At 42.8% G+C, this 9,136-nt stretch overlaps 1 long non-coding RNA gene across 1 annotated transcript in view; it reads left to right on the forward strand.

Annotated features, from left to right (window-relative positions):
• Window positions 1–7,472, forward strand: part of LOC115297067 — a 38,989-nt gene extending 31,517 nt beyond the window's left edge. The window contains exon 3 of the long non-coding RNA XR_003911247.1: window positions 7,330–7,472. This is a non-coding gene — a long non-coding RNA (uncharacterized LOC115297067). The remainder of the gene's footprint in view (window positions 1–7,329) is intronic.
• The last annotated feature ends 1,664 nt before the right edge of the window (window positions 7,473–9,136 follow it).

Below are 9,136 nucleotides of genomic sequence, written 5' to 3' on the forward strand. Positions count from 1 at the left end.
CTGTAATGTATACTCAGAGCATATCACTTTCTAATCATTTTATTATATTTTATTGTTATCTATTTATGCTCTGAGGCTATTCTCATCTATTGTATCTGTAGGATGGGAATAATATAGAACAATGTTCCACTGCATGGCTCTTCCTAACTCGTTGTTCGATGACTACTTGGTGGTATGCTGAAATCACAGTGGGAGTATTTGTACCACACATATTAGTCAATGCTACACATTGGGGCTCCCCCTTTCCCACCCTCCTGAAGAGAGCTGGTTGGTAAACATGTCCGGACACACTACGGGTAACAAAAAAGCATTTGTTTTCTTCCCTTTAGTGCGTGTAAAGTGTCTGGCAGAGCGTGAGCATGGTACACAGAACGAGCTGCTGAAACATGAGTCCTCCTTGCTCTTGAATGGATTGATTAATTAGACTCTTAGAAGTGGAAGGAATCTGAGACATAATCTCATTCAAGTCCTGAGGCCATCGGGTATCAGGGACTTAGAAGCCCTCTCGTGACATCTGGGCTTCAGCCAGGATCCCAGTTAGTCCGTGTCCAGCTCTGTCTTGAGGTCCAGGTCTAGTGACTCATCTAGGGCCTCACTGTCTTCCTCAGATACTTGGCAGCACTACCAAGGGGCTTCCCTCACTGTCTCTGCCAGGGCTCCTGTTTCGGGAGCCTGAACCTCTCCGGTTAGGCCTTTACCAGGCCGACCTTCCTCTGCCTGGAGCAGACCTTTGCTACCTGCGGCCACACAGCGTGAATGAATCTCAGGATTTCACGTGCACTTGGATTCGATGCCGATGCCGTCAGAGACCTTCGTCAGCCTCCCAGACCTGGCGTGCCAGGACCCAGGGTGATAATAGGGCCATACTCAAGCTGCCAGCCCCCACATATGGCCTGATGCACTGAGCTTCCTCCTCCCTTGGGCAAGTCCGCCTCTGGGTCACGTATCCTGCTAGTCTTGTCTGTCGTCCTGTGGTTAGTTGATTGAGGTAGGGGAGATCCTGTGACAAAATAGGAAAACAGTCAAACTGCAAAGGGAAAACAGCTCTACCAGACATTAAAATCTACTATAAAGCCTGTCCAACTAAGAGAGCTTGATGCTGGCTCCTTGGACAAGTGAGTCATCCCAGTACTGGGGCAGGGAAAACAGAAGACGAACCTGCAAAGTCTTATCATCTTATTTAACGAGGAAGCACCAGGGTCTTTTCCGCCGAGATCAGGCCCAGGGGCATTTCCACCAAACTTTCAAAGCCCATGTGGTTCACATGCTCTATAAATTATTCCTGATCAAGGGTCAACAAACCAAGGCCCACAGATCAAGCCTGGCTCACTGCCACCTGTTTTATATATGAAGTTTAACTGGACAGTTACACACGGTCACAGCTGCTTGTTTACTTATTGCCTATGGCTGCCCTTGGGGCAAGTTGAATATTTGCAACAGAGACCATGTGGATGACAAAGCCTAAAATATTTACTGTCACTTACTATCAACTTACTCTGAAAGAGGTACTGACACCTGTTCTAAAACACTGAAGAGGGAGCAAAATTCTCTAACTCCTCTTATGAAACAAGTTTAACATTTAACACAGATACGTAAGCCAGATCAGAACAGTATGAAAAACGAGAATTACAGACCTATATCACTCTTGAATATTGGTGCATAAGTACTAACTAAAATATCCCAAGGGAAATGTTTTTTTGAAACCTCTGTGATATTGTTTTGAGGAAAAATTTATTAGCACTTTTGTTCAGTGCCACACACATCCGCATTGTCACCGGTATTGGTGGTTTTGGATTTTTGAGGTGCCTGTGCTTAGTGTTGGGGATATGAATGCAAATAAATTATAAATGATGCCATCAATGCACTTACTGTCCATATTCGGAGGGGGGAAGACACTGAAAATATTTTGCTCAGAGGTGATGATGTGGGGGTGCCTGGGTGGCTCAGTTGGTGAAGCATCACCTCTTGATTTCGGCTGAGGTCATGATTTCACAGTTAATGGGACTGAACCTTACTGTCAGTGTGGAGTCTGCTTGGGATTCTCTCTTTCCCTCTCTCTCTGCCCCTTCTCTGCTCTCTCTCTTTTTCTCTCTCAAAATAAATAAACTAAAAAAGTGATGATGTTTATCAGGGTATAAGTGGGAGGTATAAAAGCAATTACCATGTCAAGGGGTTCAAGAAAGGCAGATCCTTGAGGTAGTAGGCATGCTGCATTGGACATTACCTTGTTCATTTGCCCATATTGAACCTGGCACACATCTACTATGAGTAGGAGCCTTGGGCTGTGTACTGCTATATTCCTTGTGTTGAGCCCAGAGCTTGGACTCCTGTCCCCTCCAGGGGAGTACATTTCATTCTGCACTGCTGTGCTTTTTGTGTCTAGCCCTAAGCCTGATGCTTAGCCTCTTGTGGGCAGGGACCTGGTATCATGTCTGCCGCGTTTCTAGTTTTCAGTACTCGGCCTGCCCTCAGCTCCTTGAGGGGTCGATATCTTGTGTACTGTTGTTTTCCTGTGTCCAGCATTGAGTCTGGTGCTTAGCTCCTTGTGGGTAGGCATCCTGTATTGTGCCCTGTTCCATTCTTTGTGCCAAACAGTGAGCTCAGGACAATTGTTTTCTTGGTACGTTGTTTCTTGGTTCTGGTTCTTGATGCCCAGTTATGAGCCTGGCACACAGCTCTTTGAGGGTCAATATTTTGCATTGTGCTCTTTCAGGTTCCTGGTGCCTAGTACTGGGTCTGGTACATACTGGTAATTGGAGTGATTCTTAGTTGAATCTTGGAGGGTCACCAGAAGTTCCCTAGGGTAAATGCAGGACAACAGGATTCTGGGTAAAAGAAGCAGCTGGAAAAAGGCAGGGATGTAAGTGTTGAGCTGTGTATTTACCACTTCCTACTTTTATGCCTTCCTCCTATCTTTTTTCCCTTTGGGTTTGTTGTTGTTTGTTTGTTTGTTTGGCCATTGGCCAATAGGTCATGGAGACACATTTCTGGCACCCTGCTGCATGCCCTCTGCTTACTTTTGGAAACCACATGTTTGGGGCCTTGGTTCCATTAGCAATAGAATGTGTCTCTTTGCAATGAGATAAGCAAGGCTCACGCAGCTTTCTTGGAGACACCTGTTATGCCCAAGAAAACAACAACAACAACAACAACAACAAAATAAGCAGAACAAGAGGCAACTGACTTTACCTGACTCTGACTTTCACATTCCCCCTGCTTTACCAAGAGAGAGATTTTTGTTATTTCATGGTTTTCTGATGAAAGATGTCACAAGTGGGAAAATCTTCTGCACCTCTCAAAGTGTCATAAACTTTCAAAGAAGAGGGAGAACATGCTTTGAAAGCTGAGTTAAAACCCTTCTCTCGTCTGAATGCACTTCACAGCCTCAGGTCTGGTCTTTTCAATTTGGCTTTTGAAGTTCTGTTATCTTTCAAGCCTAATTCCTCTTGGAGTGTGACCAACTTACTAGAGAAGTTATGTTTTTCAAAAAGAATATTGAAACCAGAGCATTTCCACTGGAATATGGATAACATTCCTGCACTTCTTCTCCTGTTAGCATTTGCTGTTCAAAAGTACATTCCCACAGGTGTAGTTCTGTTAACTTAGATGGATATTCAAGTCAAGATCCAGTGGATCCTACACTGTTTCCCAAACTGACAAAGACAAGCAACGTGAGCTTGCTAAATGGATACCCCCTCCATCCTTCCAATCCTGGTGTGAAAGAGTTTAGGTCCAGGTGCATGAGATTGTTGCCTCTCAGATGTCACATGGCCCACTACCATTTTCTGAGGCTCGAGTGTATTAGAAAATGAAATACGTCAAAATGTGTGATATGTGCCAGAGATTTTCAGGAACGGCAGTCAAATGTCATTTGGGGGTAATGCCACTAGTCCAACTTTGACCTCTTTGCCAGTGTGAGGCTTAGAGCCAAGCCTGATGCAAGTGATGAACCCTACACGAAATGCATGTATCCAAGAGCATCCATAGTTGGTGGCCCTTGGGTAGCACTGGGCATCAGCCAACAGTGATCTTTTGAGTCCTTGATATTATTTAAATACATTTTTTCATTCACAATTAAAAAAATCATATACTGTGGTATAAGGAGAGAGTCTCAGGCCTGCATGGGACAGGAGATATAGATGACATAATACTTGTTCTAAAGTTGCTTGTGATACAGAAGAAATGTCAAATAAAGACACCATTCTCTTAATGATGTTTCACCTATCATGACAATAAGTCCAACAAGTCCATTTTAGAACAGAGAATAGTAGCTCTTCACTTGGGCTGCCTATCTGTAATACGAAGGATAGGAACTGACATGCACATTTCTTTTGGGTCTCTCCAGAACTACCGGTGAGGTACTGAAGTACGCAGCCCAGTGGGTAGACATTGGCTGTATTATCCATCATGCCCTGACAGGTGTAGTTCTGTTGACTTAGATGGATATTCAAGTCAAGATTTTTTATCTGTTCACAGCTGCTGCCTCTTCATTTAATGAATTTTCCAAAATCATTCATTTGCCAAAATATATTCCCAAAACTTTTGCCTGTGTCTGTATGAGGTAACCAGTCAACTGAGATGCAATTTCAATTTGCAAGTATTTCTACCATTAGTAGAAATAAATGGATCATCTATGGTTTGGTTGTTTTACTTATACAGAGAGGCCTGAGTCAAATAACTAGTTCAATTAATGTAGTTCTTTAATTAATATCTACTAATGATTTTCTAACCATGTCAAAGCAAATGAAAGTGGGTGTTTCTCCTACTCTACGATGCGAGAGTTATTGTGTATGTGTAGATCTGTTATTCTCTAGTATCCTGGTGGGTTGTGAACTGTTTCCTTCTCTTTGAGTCCATCATATTGTGTCCACACTTACCCAGGCTAAGATGCACGAACATGCAAAAAGGTAGAAGTCACGTGTAATTAAAAACACCAATAAGAAACTCAACCTCTATACTATCTGGGAACTAAGCTGCTCCTCTTACTATTATAATACCCCAAGGAATGATATTCAGAGCATGGTTTGCTATAGTGAACGTGCCAATTAGTTAATTGTTTTTTGCAATTCACAATTTTAATTCATGCTTAAAGAAATGTAAAACTTAGCAGTGTAATAGAGAAAATTTAGAGATCCACATTTATTGAGGAGCTAGGTCTCTTACATAAATAGGACTTAATATCTGTGGCCTCACCGTTTGTTTGTTGGGAGGGCATGAAGAAGTGAAGTGACTTGAACTATCGCACTGCTGCCTGACATGAGAAGGGAGAGACTAGAGTTTGAAGGTAGCCCTTGGGAGCCCAGCAAAAGTCTGCTCTATGTCCACTGCTGGGGGACAGGTCTGGCTGTTTGGTGGGTTGGCCACCAGAGGTCTGTTTGCATAGAGGACCTTAGACTCTCCTGGCAGAGAACCCACTCTAAAGGAAGAAAAAGCCAAGCAAACAAATTTAAGCCAGCAGTAAAGCCTTCATCCTCATAACGAAAGAGGATTTATTTATTTAATCCACAAATGTTTACTGAACACTTATCAAGAGATTCTAAGTTTAACATGGTGTCTATTACCCAGATTTGTCCTCTGCTCTTGCCTGAGCTTTGGAGAGGGTCAATTCTGAACATAGGGGTGGAAAGAACTGCTTGGTTGATATCTCCATAGGAAGATTTTGGAATTTTTTAAAGGGAGTATAACAATAAGCGTAGAAGGATGCCCCCTCACACGCATTCATACATTGGCATAGTCTTTGGGGGTGTGGAGGCTGTGGCAATGCCTACCGGTGAAGCCGCACTGCCCGGCCACGTTGGCTGTGGTCCTGAGAGAAGCCATCCCCAACAGGTGCCCTATGGCACCAGCCGGCGTGTGTGTCAGCGAAGCTAAGGAGCTCCTGGGACTTCTGGGAAGGTTTTGTGAGCGTGTTGCAGAGGCTGGCACCCACACGGGGCACACGCCAGCCAAAGAGATTGGAAAAGAATTAGTTTCACATAAAGAATTTTTAAGTTATCTCTCCAGACATTTCAAAGACATTGTTTGAAGGAGAACCTGAAAAGATTGAAGTGACTTTTTTGAAGATGACCCCCTAGCCCCCAATGATTTGACCAATTTAAAAGACGGTTTAAAACAAGGGTGGGTGTGGCCGAATTCAGCTGGGAAGTCCGCGTGTGTAAACACAGCTAACACTCAGTGGGTGTCCTCTCCCTTTTCAGTCTTTCCCCCGAGAGGGCTGTGGTTCCCAGAGACCTTTCAGGATCCCAGAGAGAGTGATCAATTCCATGTTCTCAGAGCTGGAGGCCTGGGCCTCTGCACCTACTAATGTCACTAATTTTTTACAGTAGTGCCTCAAGCACAACAGGTACAGATAATAATGCCAAGTAAACATGTTGCTCTTAGATTTATCTTTAAATTTAATTGTGCTTTCCGAAAAACTTGATACAATTCCAAGGTGAAGTTGTGGTGGTGAAGACAGAGTAATGTAATAATCACATGGGGAGGGGACGCTGTTACACAATTGCTGAAAATCACACACGCACACGTGCCGACGTGCACACAGTGGTGGCATGGATAATACTTCCTGCGTGAGCACTTTCAGTATCCTTGAATTAGCAGACATGTCTTTTTACCATTGCAACTTCTGCTAGATGTAGGGATACTTTAATTAGTCAAGTTGTATTCTTTCATCAAAGTATTTGTTTCCAGATAAGTTGATGTGCTTTTGAAATATTAATTTACTGAGTGGTTCTTTTCTTTTTATATTCACTTTGTTTGGCTGGACTGTGACACCTTTGGAATGTAATTTTTAAAAGGCAGCTACACAAATTTGACAGGTAATCGCTAACAAAAGAATAGTTTTTGATTAGTCCCATAATGAGCCATTATCATTAACTTCTTTCAGCAGGCTTACAAATACAAATATGCCCATACATATTACATGTGTACTAAATGTGTGTACATTTAAATTTTAGTGCTAATTCATATTTTTATACAGACTCAATACACGCTACTATTCAAGGTTGATTAAGTACAAAGGGTTGAAATGCAGCCAATAAAACACGATTAGAAAGAGATTAGAAAAATTTTTAATTAAAAAATTGCCTCTGCAAATCCTTTTAGGAAGTAGGCAGACATAAATAATAAATAGAACCATTTAGAGACTTCTGACAAGCAGCCCTGGGCTGGAATTCTGGAGGGCTGTATTCTGGTCACACCTCTAACACTGGCTCTTTCTAGTGACCTTTAGTAATTGTTTACTGGATCTTTCACATATTAAGTGATCAATAAATGCCTCTGAATTTCATTAATCCCAGGAGAAAGAATCTCAGGTCTTTGTTTTCCTGGCAGGACAATTTTTGAGGCCATTTGGAGGAGACCGTGGGACCAATGTGAAAAAGAGCCAGATCCTGGCCCTGATCTTTGGAGACTTCAGATATTCTGGATCAAGTCTAGAGTCTGAATTGTAAGAAGACCAGAAATATTTTCTCTTTTCTGTGGAAAAACTTTAATGTTAAAGATATTTTAAAATGTCACATAATTCATATGTTGTCATAAACTTATCTGCAATTTACCATTAAATTGTTTTTTGTTTTTGGGTTTTTTTTTTTTTTTAACCCTCTGAGCATCAGCGGAGGTGTCCCACAAGAAATGAGACTCGCTCTGGTTTTAATCACCAGGAAATTGCCTCTGTGAGGGTCATTCTGCCTGCATTTGCCTTTGGGAACTTTGGAGGGGACATGTGTCCTTCAGGACTTCTGCTTGTTTGTATGGAAGTGCCCTCGGTGACTGACGGCTGCTGCTCCATCAGCTTGTGAAGATGAAAGGGCATAAGCTGATTAAAAGTCCCAGCACTCAGTGAGCACTCCATTTCTCCTTCTGTCTTTTATTTTTAAATTTATTTATATATTTTGGGACAGAGAGAGACAGAAAGGGAGCATGAGCAGGAGAGGAACAGAGAGAGAGAGAGAGAGAGAGAGAGAATGAGCAGGGGAGGGACAGAGAGAGAGAGAGAGAGAGAGAGCATGAGCAGGGGAGGGACAGAGAGAGAGAGAGAACCCCAAGCAAGCTTTGTGCTGTCAGCACAGAGCACAATGTCGGGCTTCATCTCACAGATTGTGAGATCACGACCTGAGCCAAGATATAGAGCCAGATGCTCAACCAACTGAGCCACCCAGGCGCCCCTCTCCTTATTTCTTTAAATTGTTTTCTGTGGCTGCTGTACCAAATTTCCGCAAAGTTAATGGCTTAAAAACAACACAGACCTACTTTTACATTTCTGTACGTTTAGAAATCCATCACAAGTTTCATTAGACTACAATTAAGGTGTTAGCAGGTGTTCCCTTCTGAAGGGTCTAGGGGAAATCTGCTTCCTTGCCTTTTCTAGCTTCTAAGACAGTCACATTTCTTGGCTTGTGGTTCCCTCCCTTCATCTTCAAAGCCAACAATGCTACATCTGTCTGAAAAGGACAAGGAAGGCAGAAATCTGTGCATTCAGAAATGTTGAAGGTGAGTTGCCTCTTTGTAAAGTTACCAATCTATTAGGAATCACTTATCCTTCTGGTGGACAGGAATTTTTTTTTAATGTTTTTTATTTATTTTTGAGAGACAGTGTGAGCAGGGGCGGGTCAGAGAGAGAGGGAGATACAGAATCCGAAGCAGGCTCCAGGCTCTGAGCTAGCTGTCAGCACAGAGCGTGATGTGGGGCTCGAACCCATGAACCATGAGATCATGACCTGAGCTGAAGCCGGACACTTAACCGACTGAGCTACCCAGGCACAATGGCAACTGCTTTCAAAGGGGGATGATATATGTGTTTAGAAACAGCCCTTTCACCAGCAGCTCCCAAGACCTCCTAGACAGACATGGTTCACAGACGCAGAAGTGACAGAAGCAGGCCTAAAAGGTACCAAGCATGCCGCTGTCTACACAATGTCAGGGGTCTTTCTTCTCTACTGAGCTGCCTTTAAATAACATACACTTGTTCTTGAAATACCAGTCAGGTGCTTTCTATGGGAATGTATATTGCCATCAGTTCAGTTCTGCCGCTTCAATTCCCCAATCCATTTAGAATCATTAAGAAGTAGCACTCTTATTCCTAAAAGTTACTGTAGATATAACTGGAAAGAAATCTTCGAAAGTGCAAAATGTAAAAACA

This window comes from Suricata suricatta, chromosome 7 (assembly GCF_006229205.1).
Source record: "Suricata suricatta isolate VVHF042 chromosome 7, meerkat_22Aug2017_6uvM2_HiC, whole genome shotgun sequence".
Classification (NCBI taxonomy): Eukaryota; Metazoa; Chordata; class Mammalia; order Carnivora; family Herpestidae; genus Suricata; species Suricata suricatta.